The sequence below is a fragment of the Ammospiza caudacuta genome, chromosome 6 (assembly GCF_027887145.1).
Source record: "Ammospiza caudacuta isolate bAmmCau1 chromosome 6, bAmmCau1.pri, whole genome shotgun sequence".
Taxonomy (NCBI): domain Eukaryota; kingdom Metazoa; phylum Chordata; class Aves; order Passeriformes; family Passerellidae; genus Ammospiza; species Ammospiza caudacuta.
The window spans coordinates 11,581,756-11,600,678 of record NC_080598.1 but is presented as its reverse complement, the minus strand read 5'-3'; the positions used below and the strand labels follow the sequence as shown (position 1 = coordinate 11,600,678).

Below are 18,923 nucleotides of genomic sequence, written 5' to 3'. Positions count from 1 at the left end.
ACATATGCTGTTAAATCTTGATGGATACTTGGTTTTCAGAGCTTCTAGGAACTCAAATTAACCTCAGTGTGTTATGGGGAAACTTGGTAAGCTGTTAATTGAAAGTATTACTTCTCGGGTGGGACTCCTACTGATAAGGTTGTGTTCTAATCTGTTCAAAATATTGTCTGCAAATAGAAGGATAATGAGCAGGGATATCCAGTTTGCTAATTGTGCTGCTAATAGGCTATTAACAGCTCCTCCTGTTTGCACTAAGTGATGGCAGGTTGCTTCCTATTGTGTTTAGCAGCATTAATGAGGCACACAAGGTGCTTGTGTGTTTTGTCCTCTGAAGGATCTCCCAGTTTGTCTGGGGCTGGTAATGCCATCATGTTCCTGATGCCAGTAGGAAAAATATAAGGATATGGCTGGTAGGAGCTGTGGTGCCCTGGAGATGCAGCCACTCACACCACACTGCTGTCCAGATAGGAAAAGAGTAGGGCCAGGGCCTGAGTTTCACATACCTATATCATGACTTAATGTCTTTGACTTTGTTCTTTATTTGCTCCCCAATATCCCAGTTATTCCTGTGAATGCAGCATGGCATTCACAAACTGACTCTTGCACAACACTGTCTTTCTGGATTGGGAATAATCAGCTCCATTTCCAATGCTGTGTGTTTGGAATTGGTTTTGCCCAATTCACTTCATATGACACTTCATGTTAATCAGCTTTCTATTCAAATTGCCTTTTCCTTGCCCAGTCATCTCTCTCCTGCTGCTCCCTGTTGCCAGCTTCTCTCCTCCCTTCAGATTTCTCACTAACCTTGTTGGAAGTTGAGTTGGAAATGTTCAGAGAGCGATGTCAGTTTTGCTATTTGCTGCAGCTCCACAGACAGCTCCTGGTTCCTTCCCTGTAGGACCCAGAGCTGTTCCTTGGAGGAAGAGCACTCCCAGGAACCCCCTAGGATGGTCAGGCTGCTGAGATCTTACTCTGGATTATTGCTAGTAATGGCTTTTGCAGCTATTCTGTGCTCCCTGCTATTCTTTCTTTCTTTCACATAACCAGGAAAGCATTCTCTGTCACCTGGAAATTAAAGAATTGCTTAATGGAAGCCTTATTCATCTTTTAGCAAGTGAGTGTTCATGTATTTCACACACACAACTGTGCTCTTTGAAGTCCTGCAGGGACTTTCTCTCTTTTTTTTCCTGTGGTGCACCTTGTGATTGTGTCTCAGGTCAGGGTGACACGGTGCACATTAGTTTTGCTTTGTTCCTGACAGACACACACCTTGTGTTTTCTGGGTGAGGAAGGGAAGGGCTGTTTCTCTCTGAGGTTGTATTTGAATAGAACCATTCTGTTTCTCAAGGTAATGATTGCTCAGAGGCTGCTGCTACCCCATGTACATTGAATATTTGAATTCACTTTGCAGGCTGCATGGCCATATATTGCTTAGGGGTGTATTAACATTTAATTTTTCATTGTGGAAGGTCAGAGTTCCATACAGCAATCTCCACGTTTGTATAGCTGCTCTGTAATAGCTGAGTGACTTTTTATAGCTGTGTGTGACTTCTTTAATACCTTAATTTTTGGGGCATCCATTTTCTTAGTATTGTATTATTTCATCGTTTTTATGGGCTTAAACAAACAACTTTGTGGCTAACAAAACTAAGTCACAAGGGCAAGACTGACTAACCTGTACCAGGGCAGGGAACAAACTGAATAGAAGAAACACATGACCAAAGACAGAGTGACCCATGTTTGAAAGTGAGAGGAAAAATGTACTTTGTGTTTACACTCTGTGTACTCTAGGCAGTGCCAAGTTAGTGCAAATGGAAGACCTTAAATGACATTGATACAGTGAGTGGGGATCCGGGGCTAAATAAACCCCCTGTGGGAAGAATAGGTGGTGTTCTGTGCAGTAGATCCTTACTGGAAAATCCAAACAAATAAATGGATGCCTGGCAGAACTCTGCTGCACTATGTTATGTGAGTAAGGAGTTGGTATCTGTGGCTTGGATGCTCTGCTGCTATTGGGAAATGACCTTTCACTGTGTGGGGACTTAGAGGAGGGACAATGTTCTTCACTTCTCCCCATAGCCCAGGGCAGCAGACCTTCAATTCAGCACCCAGAGCCTCAGGGCAGGGCTGGCAAACTGGTGCCAAGCTCATCTCCCAGCACTTGGGATGTGACAGCAGCGTGGGTGACAGTCCCGGGGGGACGCTGTGCCCAGTGAGGGGCAGCTGGTGTGACACAGCCGTGTCTCATGGCTGCTCCACTGGAGACAGCTGGAGTCAGGTGTTGTGTACATCAAATGTCAGGAGCTGCCTTCCTGGGGGTTTCTTTTCCAGCTGTAATTCTCCTGTAATGAGCATTTCAGTGTGTTTTCAGCAAAAGTAAATCAGTGTTGCATAATTTGCTTGATTGGCATGGGTTTTATTGGTCCAGCTTGAGCTCTCCATTGAGATTTGTGTACATCTGCCAGTTTCATTCTCTTTTCTACCATCCCTTTATTTGCCTGGGAGCACTGGCTTCCCTGGGTTGTTAAGGAGACTCAGCATTTATACCTGGTTGTTTTAAACCAAGATTGTTATCTTAATGCATTACCTGCATGTGGCTGTCCAAAATGCTTATGAATTTCTGAGTTGTGGAGCCCTTTGTATTATTCCATTTGTTGTGCTTCCAGTTTCCTTGAACCTTGGTTGTTACTATTTGTACTCCTGAGGGAGAGAAGAGAATCCTGTCTCAGTTTGGACTGGATAAGGGGGTCCATGTCCAGATCTTGTTGATCTGGGAGAAACTGAATTTTGACAAGTAACTTGCACAATTTTTAAGATGTTTGTGGTTTTTCCCTTTTTTATTTGTTTTGCTTATAATTTTCTCCATGGAGAGCTCATGCACCATCAGCTTAATTAGGCCTGATGCATTTCTTGAGATCACACTGCTGCAGCTCTTAACCTTTGCAGCTTGTTATGTACATGGCGGTTTCCTTGCTAGACCTTCACCAAATTTTAGATTACCACAGATGTTTTCTTTATTGTTGAGATGACTACTGTAGTAGCTTTAGTAAGAACAGTTTAATCTTCCCGGAGAGATTGATGTACTTATTTGAAAATTATTCAGAATATTGCACTTTGAAGTGCAATATATTGCACTTTAGCTTGCATTTCTCTTTCACTTAAGTACTGCTAGTGATACAAACAGTTTTTTAACCCAGTACCCCCAAAATGAGCAATCTGTCCACTTTCACCAGCCTGAATGTGTTGCCAAGAAACTGAACAGGATGGGGCTGGGTTGACCTGAGTGTTTCAGTGGAGTTTCAGTGCAGCAAGACCTGGCAGCTGAATAATTCATTTGTGAGCAGGACACCAGGGCTGTCCTTGCACAGGTCAGTCACGATGCTGGGCTCTCTCCCTCTCATTACTCCATCTTTCATCTCTCTCCACTTAGCATAGCTCAGCCAGCAAAGTTAATAGATTCCCATCTTTCACTGAAATTCCTGTCTTGAAGGGGATGATAAAGAAGCAGAGGCTGCAGCTGCCCTCCGTGATTTGTGATTTATAACTGAGGGAAGAGATCTCCCTCCTGTTGTAACAACAGTGACAAGTGTTGCCACAATGCAGCAGTGATTGTTTAGATGGGACATGTAAATAAAACAGAGCCATCTGGACTGCTAAAAACACAGCAAACACAGAATTCTGCTACTGGGACTGAATTCAGGCTGTTTCTCCCTTTTAGGTAATCAGAACCTATGGGCTTCATTCACTTTGTGGAAGTATTTTTTTCTTTTTGGTCATCAGCTGTTAACATTTACAACCCTTGGAAGGTGCTGAAGTCTGAAAAACCAGCAGCCTGCCTTTTTTTTGATACATACAATTAACAGGCTTTCCTTTGGGCTAAGGCTCAGCATCCACTTTTAGGGTAGGTAGGACATGGGTACAAGTTTTCCTGGGTATCTGAGTTTCAAAGTTCACTATCTCATAGAATAAAAGACCAGAAAATGTTCAGTGCAAAATTTAGGATTGAATTCATTGAGTTGGACAGAGCTGAGGAGCTACATGAAAAATTACATCTGAGGTGAGCACCTTCTGGCTCGTTGGAGAGCTTATATTATTTAGCAGTTATCAGGGGTTTTTGCAGTATTTGGGAAATGAAATAATTATGAGCCATGAACTGAGGGCACATTTTTCTTTCAAAAATCACTTATTGCTGATAATTTGCAGTAGTCCATACTCCTTTAAGTATATTGCCATTTTATATTTAAAAAAGCATAGGAAGGAGGGATTTTTCTTTCCATATTGGAAATGGATTTTTAACCTACTCTGATCAGACAGCCAAAATGCAGGATCTGATGCTAGACTTATGTGGAATTATATTATTCTTTACATGTTGTGGCTTTAAGTGCCTTCAAACAAGAAATATCTGGGAGATTCTTTCTCTTTAATATATATGAAATTAGCAGTGCATGTTGTTGGGATTTGGACAGGAATTACATTTTGGTATTTAGTTTTTTGCTGCTAGCTTGAACTTGCTGCCATAAACAGTGAATAATCTGGAGGCACAAAGCATCTGGTGTTTCTGAAGATCATTCTTTGCTGCCACACACTATACAAGCATTTAGGCCATTATGTTTAGGCTGCTGAGGAAAAAAAGATTAGTGGAGCATAGAAAAAACACCAATGAGAGACACAAATATGTGAGTTCATTCCAGCAAGTGTTTGAGCAGCTGTAGACTTCATATTTAGTTCTGAAAAAGTCCATGTGGAATTCTGTTCAGAATTTTAAATATGTGCCCAAATACGGTGTCTCCTGATGAAAATTACTATTTTTTCACTTCTTTGAACAGTTTTCCTGATTCTGTTCACATTTCCACCTCATGACCAGGTTTTGTTTGCACTGGCTTTACATAATTGCAGGATTAGCTGAGAGTAGCCTCCCAAAATCTCAGGTAGCTCTTCCCTTGCTACACTCATTTTTCAGCTCATTGCCTCCTTCTTTGCTGAGCTGGAATCAAATCAGGTTAAGTTATTACATCTCTCCCAGGCAGGATTTGAATCCATCATGTGCTGGAGACACAAGCCTTGCTCTTAGTGCTTCCCTCAGTATTTGAGCTCTCAATTTAATCTGGGGGGGAAAGTAGAGAATTCAGTGTGTGAGTTTGGGGTCTATTAGTGCTAAAGACATCTGGGAGTCTCTGAAAATTGCTCAACTAATGGACTGCCCGCAGCCTGACAGTGCAAAGTACCTTCAGCTCCCTGTAAATTCCATGAGTTTCCTGTTAAAGCAGCAGCCAGGGCTTCCATGCAGCATAGCTGCCCTGTTTTAGCAGGGTTTTAACTAAAATGGATGGTGTCAAGTGTTCTGTAGTCAAATGAACTCTACTGGTATTCACATTCCTAGACATCAGGTATAAATTACCTTTGGTTTTATAGGCTGCTAGGAAAAACATGAGCCTATGTGCCACTAAAAAGGTGGATGACATTTTTATGTACCTGACAACAGAGAGAACAGGATGCTGTGAGTGTTTGTGTTGAGAAAAGTCAGGGTTAAGTGAATGAAGTGTGCCATTTGAAGTTGTATTAATTTAGGCATGCTCATCCTGTCACTGAATGCTCCCAAGTGCTTCATTTTTGAGTGTTTCAGTGTATCCCCTTTCTGTGCCATCCTCATAAATTATCAGGGATTGCTGTTTCTCTGTGGCTGTGCAGGCATCTGTGCAGATAAGCTGGCTGGTCAGCTGGGAGCCAGCTCAGAAACAGAACCTGGGAATTCTCTGGCAGTGGAAGAGAATTAAGAAATTGGACAGAAATACCCACTCGAGGTTGCTGATGGGCTGTATGGTTTTTGTGGACTTGTTTGTGTGAGCCAGAAGAAGTGCATGCTTGTAGTTGAATTTATTTTTGGTTAGTAACTTGTACTTTCCCAGGTGTGCACCTGGGCCTAGAGAAACACCCCCAAACAAGGTTACCTTCCTGCTTGGGGATTCTTTAAACTGTGAAAAAAGGAATGGGAAAATCTTGGTGTTTTCATTCCTCTTGCTAAAATTCACACAGTTTTTGCAATGTTTTCTCATTTTGCCAGACGTGGGGGAAGGTTTGCCCTCTGTCAGATCTTTTGGGAGTGTTTTCTCTCCAGCACAGTGGTACAGCAAGGGCTTTCCTCCAGCAGCGGCAGCAGCTGGGCTTGGGAGGCAGCATCCCAGCTGATTTGCCTGGGGGCAAAGAGCAGGGAGAAGGAGCTGAGGAGGAGGCCTATAAATACTGCATGGCTGCAGCTCTGCTGCTCCCTGAACCGAGTTACCACTGCTACAGTGCACTCTTCAAAAATGTCACATCCCTTCAGTGCTCAGCACTGAATCGGGTGGAAATCAAACTGCACCGTTTGTTTGGGGTGGCTTGGAGTCACCCTGGCATTTTAGAGATGGATTTGATCAGGAAAGTGGCTTGTGTGACTGTGCTGTCAGCCTTTCCTCCCTTCCTTGTCCATCTCCTGCCACTTTCCAATGGCTCTGGAATTTACTGCTCAACTTCAGCCAAAGTTTTTAAAGGATCAGAAATCCCTGAAGGTGTTACATTCCTACAAACATGTTGGAAATGGGTGCTTAGGTGTAGGAGAGACCCCCCCCCAGTGGAGCTCCTACAGAGGGAAAAGCACCTTGCCTGTCATGGTTGGTGTTTTTCCAGGGAGATGAGCCTGTGCATGGCCCTGCTCTCTTGTCCAGCCACACATGGAAGTGATGTCTGGAAGGGAATCCTCCTGCAGGGGGAAGTGCTGGGGATGTGCAGTAATTGAGACTTTCACAGCATAGAGATTTATTTAGGGATGCATTGGAGGTTCTGTGACAATGAGGAGCTTCTGCTCCCCTGATCCTGTGCTTGAGGAGAGGGAAAAGCAGGATCTGGGAGGGGACTTGGTTTTTGTCTACCTGTGGGTGTTAAGGGAATCTTATTGCAGAAATAGCAGAGAGGCCAGTTGCTCACTGTTCCAGTGTCAGTGCCTTTCTCCACTGTGTAACATACTCAGTCTCATCAAGAAGTCAGGATTGGCACAATTTATTTTCATTTTCCTGTGAATTTGCAGTATATAAATACTCTCATTTAAAGAGCTTTCCCCATCTCTTGGCAAGCCATGGGTTTTCAAGAGATTTGCTTATCCTTAGGGTTAGCTCTGGGCAGCACAGTGAAAAACAAGTCAGCGTCCAAAATGCAAAGTGGAACCACGCTGCTGGATAAGAGGAGTTTGGCCTCCACACAGAACCAGCTTCTGGAATCCCCCTCTCTTCCACTATCAAGTGCAAGCTGTTGCTGTGCTCTTAGCTTTATTCAGTCTGACCAGATGTAAATTTTTCCTAGAGGCAACAGAGCCTGGTCTTGGAATATGTGTCAGCGTTTGAGAGCACTTTTGGAAAGTTTTCTCTCTGATATCTACAATCCCAGGTTATTCTTCCTCTCTCTGGATCCCTTTAGAAACTGAAAGCTGGTGTGCATAAAAGACCGTTCAAAAGTAGAAGCAGTTTATCCCATCTCAGATTAAGAAACCGGTTAGGTCAGTTTATTTTGGTTTCTTTTCAACCTGCTGACTTCTTTCCTTGCCTTGTTTTTGCCTTGTGAGAAACAGCTGCTAAACTTTTTTACCAACCTTTCCTGTAGCCCCCGTGGTCATGGAAATCACATTTTTATCTCCCACCCTAAAAATGCAAAACCTACCAGGCTTAATCTCAAACACAGCTGACACTGGTACAAAATACAGTAATTCAGTGGGGGAAATGTCCTTTAATAGTTCCTTTTGTTGCTGCTGAAAGAGCAGAATCACACAGGTGCTGGAGACAGATATGCAAGTATTTTCTTCCTACTCAGAACATTTTAGATAGGAATGTTTGTTTATAGTGAACTGTGTCAAAGTCTAAATTAAAGAATGGGCTTAAATATGCTGAAACTATAATAATTCAGCAGTATTTTCTGATGGAGAGCCATACAGCACAGTACAGCAAAAAATAGAGTTAGTCAAACTTTCTGTTGCAATGGGAATACCTGTTTTTCCCCTTCCATTTAGATCTGTAAGAAGAGGAAAATAAAATACATAACAGGAAAGAATTTTGTTCAGCATGAACTTCTAACCATCAATGAAGGCAGTCATGCACACTTGGGAGCACAGCTGGATATGGATATTGGATGCATGCTGTGCCCAGAGCTGGACTGGGATGCTCAGCACATGTTTCTGACTTGGGGAATCCCCTTGGGGGCCTGCAGACAGCAGACCCAAATTTCAGGGTCTCAGGCAGGCCTGGGGTGGCAAAACCCAGCGTTTTGCTGCTTGTACTTGGGCTGTTCAGCAGATGCACATTCTTGGCATGCTCAGAGCTCTGGCAAGACTTAAATCAAGAAGATGTTTGTGGGGAGCAGCAGAGCAGCACCTTTCACCTTCTGTCAGATCTGGCCTGAAATGTCTTTCTTAATAACCAGAAGAGCCTATTTTTGTCTCAGTGCTGACTTCATGAGCCAGAGGCATCTGGAGTGAGTGAAGCCATGGCAGGCTCTGCCCCTGCAAAGCTATGCATAATATTTATATTACAGTATGAGGAATACTTTGGGAATTTGCAATATAGTAAAATTCCTCTCTCCTTTTCCTATCAAAATCTTCTTTGTGGAAAAAGAAAATCTCCTTGAGCGTTTCTGCCTTCTAACATTTAAATAAGGTGGCCATTAAGTCACTTAATTTCTTTCTTCAGCTATAAATCTTTATATCTTTCTGTGTTTTGTTCAGGAATCTGAGATGAAAGAGAACTAGATTCTGATGATCATCTTGTCACTGTTGCTGTCACCTGTGTTGACAGGTAAGTGTGCCAAGCTGGTTTTGAAGACAAAATGTTTGAATTATTTGTGTCACGTGGGCAAAGCTGCAGTTACAGCCCAGGACTCACCTGTGGGTTGTGCTGGATGCTGCAAAGGTGAGTTTTTCAACTAACAAGTGATCAAAAATGCTTCCAAAACTTTCTTGATCTCCAGAAATGAAATTGTTCCTCCTTCTGCTTTATGGGGGTGGGTGGGTTACAAAAATGATCTCAGAGCAGAGGAATTTGCAGTTGAACTTCAGCCTGGAGTGAAGATGGCTGAAAGGTCTGGTTGACTTTTATCCTCCTCCTCCCCAAAGTACCTGAAATATGAACTAGCAGATGGATGAAATTATCATAGTTCTTGTGTTAGACATGACACCCACCCTGTTTTCATCTAGGGGTAATTTATTAATGGGGTCCATGCAAATTTGCAGCTGATGTTAGGACTGGATGAAGAATTTCTTGGATTTTGTACAGTTAGGTGAGAACTGATGGACTTGAGCCTCTTGTGATACAGCACAATCATATTTCTTTTATCTCTTACCTTACCTAAATTTTCAGTCTTTCCTATTAATAAAGACTTCAAGTCCCTACATTTGTTATAAATGTCTTTATCTTTGCTATTCTGATTCTTTCAAAACACAGTCCCAAAAGTTTTGGCAGTGCTCTGGAGATGACAGAGAACTTCTTATGAGAACAATTTCTTGAAGTAACATAACTTTCTTGGCTTCCATTTCAATCATTACAACAGAAATTGAAACATGAAATTCAGAGATCAGAAAACTAGAACAAAAAGGACACTGATTGAAACTTAGGTTTCCTTTTGGTGAAGCATGATGCTTCTGTATGATCTGAAAACTAAAAAACTCATTTTCTCTGTGATAAGAGGAACTGAAGGTGCCTTTTTTTTGCACTGGCTGCTGCAGGTGTCTGTGTCAATGTGCATTTATGAACACAGATCAAGGACTGGATGGTGAGTCCTAACAGTGCCTTGGGATGAGCACTGGAAGGAGAATGAAAATACAAAAATTATGTGAAATGTGTCAGGTGGGTTGCTGTAAATTGTGTGGTGACATGAAGCAGTGTAATTTGGATCACTAGTATGTAAAAATGGAAAAGGAGGAAGATTTTAAAAATGTGTGTGCTTCAAAGCTCAGCCTAATGAATTTCTAGCTTATCAGGGCATTTAATAATTGACTGTTTGCTTCTGTGGTAGGGCCCCATCAAAGATAAGCACACCAACCTAAAGAGAGGGGTGCAGAAACAGGTGTGCAAATTTGGATTTTAGGTGTTGTGTTTGACAGTGTGTTGAGTTGATGGGAATAACTGTGTTCTATTGGCTGAAATGTTACAGTTTGCAGGGACACCTTCCACTATCCCAGGGTGCTCCAGGCCCTGTACAACCTGGCCTTGGGCACTTCCAGGCATCCAGGAGCAGCCACAGCTTCTCTGGGCACCCTGTGCCAGGGCCTCACCAGCTCCTGAGTAAAGAATTTCTTCCTGATCTAAATCTCCTCTCTTTCAGTTTAAAACCATTCCTCCTTGTCCTGCCTGTGGAAAAAGACACTCTCTTTCTTTTATATAAGCCTCCTTTAGGAAGCATGTAAGAAAATTCAGCTGATATGTAAGTGGTTGCTTTCCATGTGTGATGGAAAAACCAAGAGGAGAAGTTTGGGTTTATTAAGAACTGCAGAAAACTTTTGAGGTGAGGCAAATAGTGCTGGCAAGTGTGAAAAAAAACCAGCCCAAAACCAGCTGTGAGGGAGGCTACATAAAAGCTGTGGGAGAACATTAAGCAGACACAAAACCTAATAGCAAATATTTTAAAATGCTTCTTTACAGGGTCAGCCCAGCCCCCAGTTTTATAGAAACCCAGGAGCCCTTCCAAGCACAGTGTTCCTGGGCAGCACTGCCTGTCATTCCTAGGAAGTGATGGTCACACGTGGGTGTCCTTCACAAAGGTTCTGTCAAATCCTCTCTCAGCAGCTGCTCCTTTGAAACATTTTATTAAATCTTTTTCTACATATTTTCTCCATGGGAGAAACTGGTAGTAGTATGCCTGCAGTGCAAATGATCCTGGTTTTCTTATTAGGATTATTTTCTATCCTGAGTCAATCAACTTTTATTTATGTTTTTTTTTTTTTTGTAAATGCTTTTATATTCAGTTTGCATATCTTGATTAGACTGTGATAATTTCTATGGCTGGAATCTCCAAAGTGTGCTGTCAAGAAATTATAAATGGTAATGAATTCACTTAATCAGGACTTCCAGGAGTACAATCAACATGAAATCTAGTCAATTAGAAATAAATCTGTTTAAAGTATTTCTGGTTCTCCAACAGTCTCGTTTGAGGCCTTATGTTACCTGGGACTGAATTAGAGACCTACACAGACAGGTAGAAAAAACACTTTTTAAGAAATCACTGTGAAGGGGTATAAATGAGTCCAGAAATTGAGGTGATGCTGAAATTTGCTTGAATCTCCACTATAAACTAAGTTACACAGCCACCAGAAGTGTATGGTGCCAGCTGTGACTTGGCACTCTACAGACCTCATCTTGCACCTTGTGCCCAGTTTTGGACCCACCACAGTACAGGAAAGATATGGAAAAACTGGAGCAGGTTCTGTGGAGGGCCACCAAGAAAAAGGGAGCTGGAGTGTTGTCCTACAAGGACAGGTAAGGCTGGAAAAGAGCTGGCTTCAGGGAGATTGTCCAGCAGGCCTGGATAAAAGCATGGACAGCCCAAGCAGATCTCATTGCTGGAATTCTCTGAGGGCAAGAGGTTGAAATAAAGACCTCTAGAGCCCCCTGTGACACAAATGACTTGGTGATTCTCTGAGTCTAAGGCACAGCAAAGAATCCAGGTTGTTGTGTTCAGGGAGGCTGATTTTATTTTGGTTCTGCATTGAGAGAGGGCTACTTCAGAAAAACAGCTTTGTTGTTATCCTAAGCTGCCTCTAAATTAAAGGTATTGTGAGCAGATAACCCAGCGTGATTTAGCATGCTATTTATTCTTAATACTAAATTCCAAACTAAACCTGGCATTTAAATAGCAAAACCTGGAAGAGTTTATGAATCTGTATTTTCACAGAATAACATTCTTTCTATTTTTTGTTTCCCTTCTTTTGCCTAATGGCCACAAACATGGGTCTCATTCTGTTTTCTTCTTGCCTAAGAAGTGATACTTCATTTCTTGAGCTGTTTACTGAAGGTAATAATTAAACCTTGGTAGTCAATGAGGAAACTGTCTCTTTTAATCATTTTAATTGGGTTGATTGTGTAATTTTTGGCTGGCTATAATTTGGTAAAAATGAGTTTATCTGTATAATGAATTGAATAAAAAAATCTCAAAGGTCAAGAAAATAATTTTTCTCAGTTATTCTATGGAGTCACTGTGCTGCCTGGGTCAGTTTGGCAGATCATTTAACCTTTCTAAGCCTGCAAATATTTTCTCCACTCTGTCATCATCATCCTCCACCTGCACAACCCTAAAGAATGTCCTTGGTTGTGCCATGAGCACAGGCTGGAGTATAAAGCCCAAAATATTCTTAGCTTGGGTTGGAAAATAGCTGGGGAAGATGCAGCTAAGGTCAGCAGAGCTCCTTTTTCATAATTACCTCTGAGAAACGAAGAAGTCAGGGAAGTTTTTCTGCAATTAAGGGAAGCCTGGAGACCATCTGGGAACCAGGGCTATTTGCTGCAGACAGACACAGATGGGCAGAGGGATGCTGAGGACAGGGCACGGGGCTGTGCCTGCTCTGGAGTTTGGCTACACCAAGAGCTGCTCACCTGCCCTGCTCCTCCTCCTCCTCCTCCCTTTCTGGGTCACCGTTGGTTTGTGGCTTCCCCCGGGACTAAGGGAAGAAATGAAGCTGCTGTGGAGGTCAGGGAAAATCTCCCCCTGCAGGCTTTTGGCAGGAGACTGGCCTGGAACTGCCCACCTGGGGAGTCTGAGCTCTGTGCCCCCAGATCCCACCTGCTGACACCTGCAAACCTCAGCAGGTGTGTCCTGCTGAGTTGAAATAAAAATGAATTCGTTGAAATTAACTGAGAAACAAACCCCTCAGCATACACAAGGAGAAAGGGTAATTGATTTTATTTGTTGTGCCTGTTCTCAACCAAAGATAACTCATCCTTTTATAAGAAAAACAGAGCATCTATTTGAAGTTTTGCTTTTTTTTAACTGGCATGTTATTCCATTGATTAAACTAAAGCAAACAATGAGACTATTTCTGTCAACACAGCAAATCAAATGACACAGTAGCCCCCACCAGGATCACATCTGAGGAAAATTCAGGTTAAACTTCATAGCAAGCTCTAAATGCTAACCTGTGTGCAAGGAGGAGAGGAAATCTGCTTTATCTACATTCAAAGCTTGATCTAATCTACATAACAAGACACCAGCAGTACTTCTCTGTTAACATTTTATTCTGTTTGTATTTGAATTATCAGAAAAAAATGTTCTATGGGTAAAGAGGAAAGAGGTTGATAAACATCAAATGCAAATTAACAAGCAACAAAGCTGCTTTGTCCATCAGGGATGTGAAATTGAGGTAAATATGTTCAACAAACTTTGTTTTTTTCTTCTCAGACTCCTTTTGTAAATCTTTTTAAATTCTCTTATGTCCTTTTCCTTCCAACATATCATAATCTTTTTGATATTTATATAGCTAAGTGCAAGCAGAGGCTGGCAGCAGAAAGGCTGGAAAATAAAATGCCTTGCCGTATTTGGTAAGAAAATTTGGTGGGCACCCCAAAATGACCAGTTAATCTATTTTCTTAGAAACAGACTATTAAAAATTGAAGTGGTGTAGTTACTTCAGTATTACTTCAAGAACATGTTGTAACTGCTCCCATTGTAGCATTCTTGGTTTGGATACGTGAAGGGGAATTTTTCAGTTAGTGAATCTGCAGCCTATTTTGTCATAGAAAACTTCCAGGATGGGGCACCCATAGCTGCTCTGGGCAATCAGTGCCTCCCCACTTTCACAGTAAAGAATTTCTTTGTGATATTTTATGTAAAAGCTGTCGTGTTATGAAGAAATGCCTTTCTTGATCCAGAACTGCATAATTTTTCCATGTTTCAAGTTGTCTTGTCGTACCTTGACTGTTGTTTTGCTCAGGAATACAGTGTTGAGTCCAAGAAGACATCTCACTTTTTGGGTGCAAGTCAAGTTGTATATCTGGGACAATATGCTTGGTGCATTCTGAAAACATTTTGTTGCTTTCCACCCTATTTGAATTAGTTATTTAGCTGCTACTTATTTAGCTTTTTTGTTTGTTTGTCATTTGTTTTAAGTGGTTTAGAATTCTGGATCAATACATACTAAACAGCTGAATTTTCAAACTGAATGTTGCTTTTACAGCTAAGTGCATGCAATTCCTGTAAAGATTTTATTTAATACTTCAAAGTGATTATTATTTTGCCAGAAGTAAACTGTAGTTTCCACTGCAAGGAGTATTTAAATAATGTCTTAGGAGCACTGTTGTCTATCTGTTGGAAAGCAGAAGTTATAATAAATGTGAAAACTAGAGGCCATGCTAAAAGCAGCTGTAGAAATGAGCAGAGCCTGGAAGGCAGCTCTGTGGGGCTCACGGGGCTGGGCCTAATTCCTTGTCAGGAAGAAGGACCTTTATTTAAAGGTCAGCCAGAATTGTTCTGGAAACCTTGCAGGTGCTTAAAAGAAGCCACTTAAGAACTTATATTGCCACTGGGAGTTGGCCTTTACTGCAAAGTTCCCTGTGCTGGTTAACATTTATAAATACTTGCTATGTTTCCCCTATTAATGTGTTTGAATCATTTTTGTATCCATTCTAACCAATTTTACTTCTCCACCCTGTCCTAAATCTTTACACCTGCTTCCTCTTCTTGCCGGCAGGTTCTGTTTTCTCATGTTGAAATCTTACTTCAAATGTTTTTCACGTTGAAATTCCACTTCAGATGTTCAAAAGCTTTTTCTACATCTGCTTCTTTGCCCGTCTTCCAGCTTTCCTCATTCAGCAGAATTTGCTTGTCTCTGGTATTCTCTGTACTTATCCTTGCCCAAAATGTCTCTTTACATCTGCCTGGCTGAACTTCAGCCTTTCCATGGAGATAACATGACCAGCTGAATAGTTTACAGGGGAAATAAATGCTAAGTAGAAGAGACAGAGAACAAAGGGGAAATTTAGCTTCCAAAGCTGCTTGGTAACGAAAGGAACTCCAAACTACCCTGTATTTGCAGGAATAGGCTGTTGGTGTAGATTTTTGTGTGTGTGCAGCAGTGATAATGGGGAAGTATCTATGTTTAAAAATACTAAAATTAAAAAAAATTACCTGCTTACAGACCCACTTTAATCATATGATGTTGGCATTTAAACTCTAAATACCAAAAGTTAATGGGACTGAGCTGCTTCTTAACAAGTCTGTGCAAATAGGCATGAACAAGAGAACTCAGAAATAAGTGGCAGGTTTGACAATTTCTTCACACAATTTTCTTCTTTGTTTCCTTAAAAAATAAAAGGTGGGGTGAAGTCTCGCTCTTGAGCCCTTTTGCAAAACAATTTGACTCTTGTGCTGGTCACCCAGCAATGAAATCAAAGGCTGCTTAAATCTGCTCTTTAACAGGGCATTGAAAACAATCTCCTGATGGTGCTGATGAGAATCAATGGATATGACCACTGATTTTGATATTGATTTCCAATCAATAATTCATATTGGAAGCATGAGATGCCCCACTGATAAACAACAGCTTCAAAGAAAAGTACAGGAGGAATTTTTGCTCATCATTCTAGTACTGTAATATTTGTGTCAGCACTCATCTTCTAAAATATTTATCTGGGTGTTTCAGTTATTTAACAGAAAGATCAAAAATACATAATCACCAGGAAGTGAATTTAAGTGAGGGACAGCTGAATGGGGAATAAAGCTGTAATTAGGGGAGTTGTTCCTGTCTGGTGGAGCTGGGAGAACAAGGGAGCTGCAAGTGCTTTGTCTCCCTGAGGTTTTGCTGTGGATTGTTTAGCACTCCTTGTGCATGTTCCGGCTTTCTTCTTGTAGATATTTTCTTTTAGGTTTTGCCTTTGCCTGGCTGGGTTTGGTGTCTGTGCCCTGGCTGGAGTTGTGGAATTTGAGTGCTGATAACATTTCCCTTGGGGTTAATCAGGTGCCTCTGTTTGTGGAGATCTCTTTCCTGTCACTCAGCAGTGGTGTCCCAGGTCCATTCCGTGCTGGCAAACATTAATGCTGACTTTGGATGAAGTGCTTCTGCCCTTTTCAAGCCCTGGCAGTTCACTTCTGGCCCTGTGCCATCCTTCTCCTGCTGCTTCTGCAAACATTTGCATAGTGATCCACTTCAGAGGCATGATGGGTTTGGAAACTAACCTCTCAAACGAAAAAAAAAAAGAGCTGGAGTTTGACCTGGATCAGTGCTTTGTTTTGCTTCACTGGGGACAAGGGTGGAGTGCTCTGGGGTGAGAAGAAGGGTGGACTTGGTTTTTGGGAGGCAATGCTGGTTACTGCCAGCTTTAAAGTTGGAGTGCAGAGGGAGCTTGAACCCATCAAATTGCAAATTGCCCTTTGGAATTGGTCTTCAATTCAAATTTTCCTCTGCATGACCTTTTCTGCCCAACCAGAGGGAGGTGTGAAATGCATGGTGTGCTGGGACTCAACCCCCCCACCTTCAGCTCTGTCTGAAGTGCATTTTTGTTTTAATATTATTATAATTAGAAAAGAAAATGCTTGATCTTCTCCAGCATTTTAATTTAGCACCTCATCAAGCTGGTTCTTGAGCTGATATGTATAATCCTGAATAAAGCCACAGAATCCAAGTGTTGGGAGCTCTGGCAGGTTTTACACACAAATCCTTTTCCTGAATAGTTTTCCTTCAGAGTTAATGACTAAATACCTTTTTCTAGCAGTGACTGTTCCTTTCCCAGCAAACTTTTCTCACAGTCTGGTTCATGGCATTACTCAGCCTGTGACAATGGCCACTCGGTGTCCCAGATATTCCCACAGGTAGGTTTGCAACTGGCCTCACTGCAGCAGTCTGGAGGGCTTCCCTCTGCAGGCAACAGGGCTGCTATCGTGCAAATGAATGTTTATACAAAAATAGATTGGTCTTATCTTGACTAGGAGTCAGTGACCCCTGGATTTGAAACCTTGCTCTGAGACCTGGCCTTGGACAAGGCATTTGGTGCTTAGACCTCAGCTGTGTTTTAGGGACAAACAAGACCAGGAGGGTTTGGTACTTTGCAGGGTCAACAAAAATCACACAGAGCCATAAGTAAGCTGAAGATTTTAAAATGTGGTTTTTATAGTGAATTTATCTGAAAATACCTGGATGTTCAATGAAGATCTCCTGTCTGGTATGTCTCTCTATTGATGATATTTCAAACCCTCTCACATCAAGTTAAAATATCTTACTTACAAATTAATATAAACATGTATATTTATTAAATTCCTTTTGTGTGATGTTCAACAACCTTAAGGCCCCAAAGAACAGATTAATCTGTTGCTGCTCTTGGTTTTTCCCCTGCTGTGTCTGTTTGCACTCTCTGGAGCACACCTTTCACCCTGAGAGTGAGCTCTGGGAGTTGAATTTTTTCCCATTTGGTAACCTGTGCACTGTTTAATTCCAGCCTTTTGCTATGTCCTTGTAGGGTTTTTAAAAAACATTTTTTAGAGAAAAAGGGAGTTTGATGGTCATGGTTTGGACTGTTTGAAATTCTCCTTAATGGTGCAGTGGCAGAATAAGAAATTCCAGCAGATTTTGTGAAAGCTATGGGCTGGACTGGAAAACAGTCAATCTAAAAATAGAATCTGTAAAGGGAAGGCAGCAGTCTGAGCTCTGCTCCTTTCCTCTGCCTGTTGGTCTGAGGAACATCACCTGGCCACAGCCCCAGAGGCTGGTGCACATCCTGCTGCTCCCACCGAGCTAAAGGGCAGCGGGCTGGGGGAGGAGTCCAGTGACAAGGGGAGCATGAAGCCATCCTTTCACTCTCTCATCTTCCTGCTTCCTTGTGGCCTTCCTCTGTCAAAATGGGTGCACAACCAGCTGCAGCTCAAGCTTGCTTTGCTTAGGGATGTGCAGAGGCCAGGGCAGGACAGTGCCTGGAGCTGGGGCACGCTCAGTGCCCAGGAGTTGAGAAACACGGACAGACAATGTGAGCTGGAACAAACCCTGTTGGTGTGACACTTTTCGTTGTATGCTTATTGCCAAGATAATGACATCTGCTTTTATTAATTTACAGAGAATCTTGTCAGCACTCCTCTACACCAAAAGCAGCCACAAACAAAACACAATCAGTTTAACTGTAGGAATCCTATGATCTATTGCTTTGTTTCTTTTTTTTTAAGAAAAGGAAGAAGGCATCCCAGACAACCATGATAAACCTAATGTATGTTTCAGCTGTGTTGAACCAATTAATTGCCAGGTAGGAATTAGGAAGCTGGGATGCAATATTTTCATGGGTTATACAAGCATTAATTAGTAAGCCAGGCTACTTTCCTTTTTTTCCTGATGTAGTAAGTTTGGTTGTGGAAAAATCTTTTAGAATATCCTTGGGACAAAAGTGAAACAGTTCCTAAAAGATAACAGCTTCTCTGTGGGAGCTGTGGTAGCCAGTGGCTCTGGTTAAGAAGTGGTGAGATCTTCCATTTCCACAAATCTTAAGCCAACAAATTACCTGTTTCTCCAGTATTCAGTCTTGTTTAAAAAGTGGTGTTTGAATGATCTGTTTCCCAGCTGTGCTGCTGGGGCCCATATCCTGTTCATCTTGCTACTGTGGATACAGACTCTCATTATCCTTTCCATGCTGACTTGTGCATTATTTTCCAGAAGATCAGGTGTCTTATGCCTTGTTGACAAGTCTCCAAGAAGTTTTTTGTCCCAGTATTTATTAAACTTAAAGGCTTGATTCCTGGATGCTGGTTTTTCAGCTGGACATTTTCCTTTCTTATTATAGAATGAGATATTCCTGGGTAGTTTTTGCATGAAAGTCCACTTGCCAAAACCTGGGGAAGTTTTTTCCTCCTAACCCAGCTCTTATTTGGCTGCTGTATAACTGCAGTTTACTGCTCTCTGTCAAATCCACTGCCCTGGAATGTGTTGCACTCTCAGATGGCTTTAG

At 41.9% G+C, this 18,923-nt stretch overlaps 1 protein-coding gene across 1 annotated transcript in view; it reads left to right on the top strand.

Moving 5' to 3' along the window:
* Positions 1-8,741: 8,741 nt before the first annotated feature.
* SHANK2 (SH3 and multiple ankyrin repeat domains 2) overlaps positions 8,742-18,923 on the top strand; it is a 255,841-nt gene continuing 245,659 nt past the window's right edge. The window contains exon 1 of the mRNA XM_058806933.1: positions 8,742-8,813. The gene's annotated coding sequence lies outside the window, so the exon portion shown is untranslated. The remainder of the gene's footprint in view (positions 8,814-18,923) is intronic.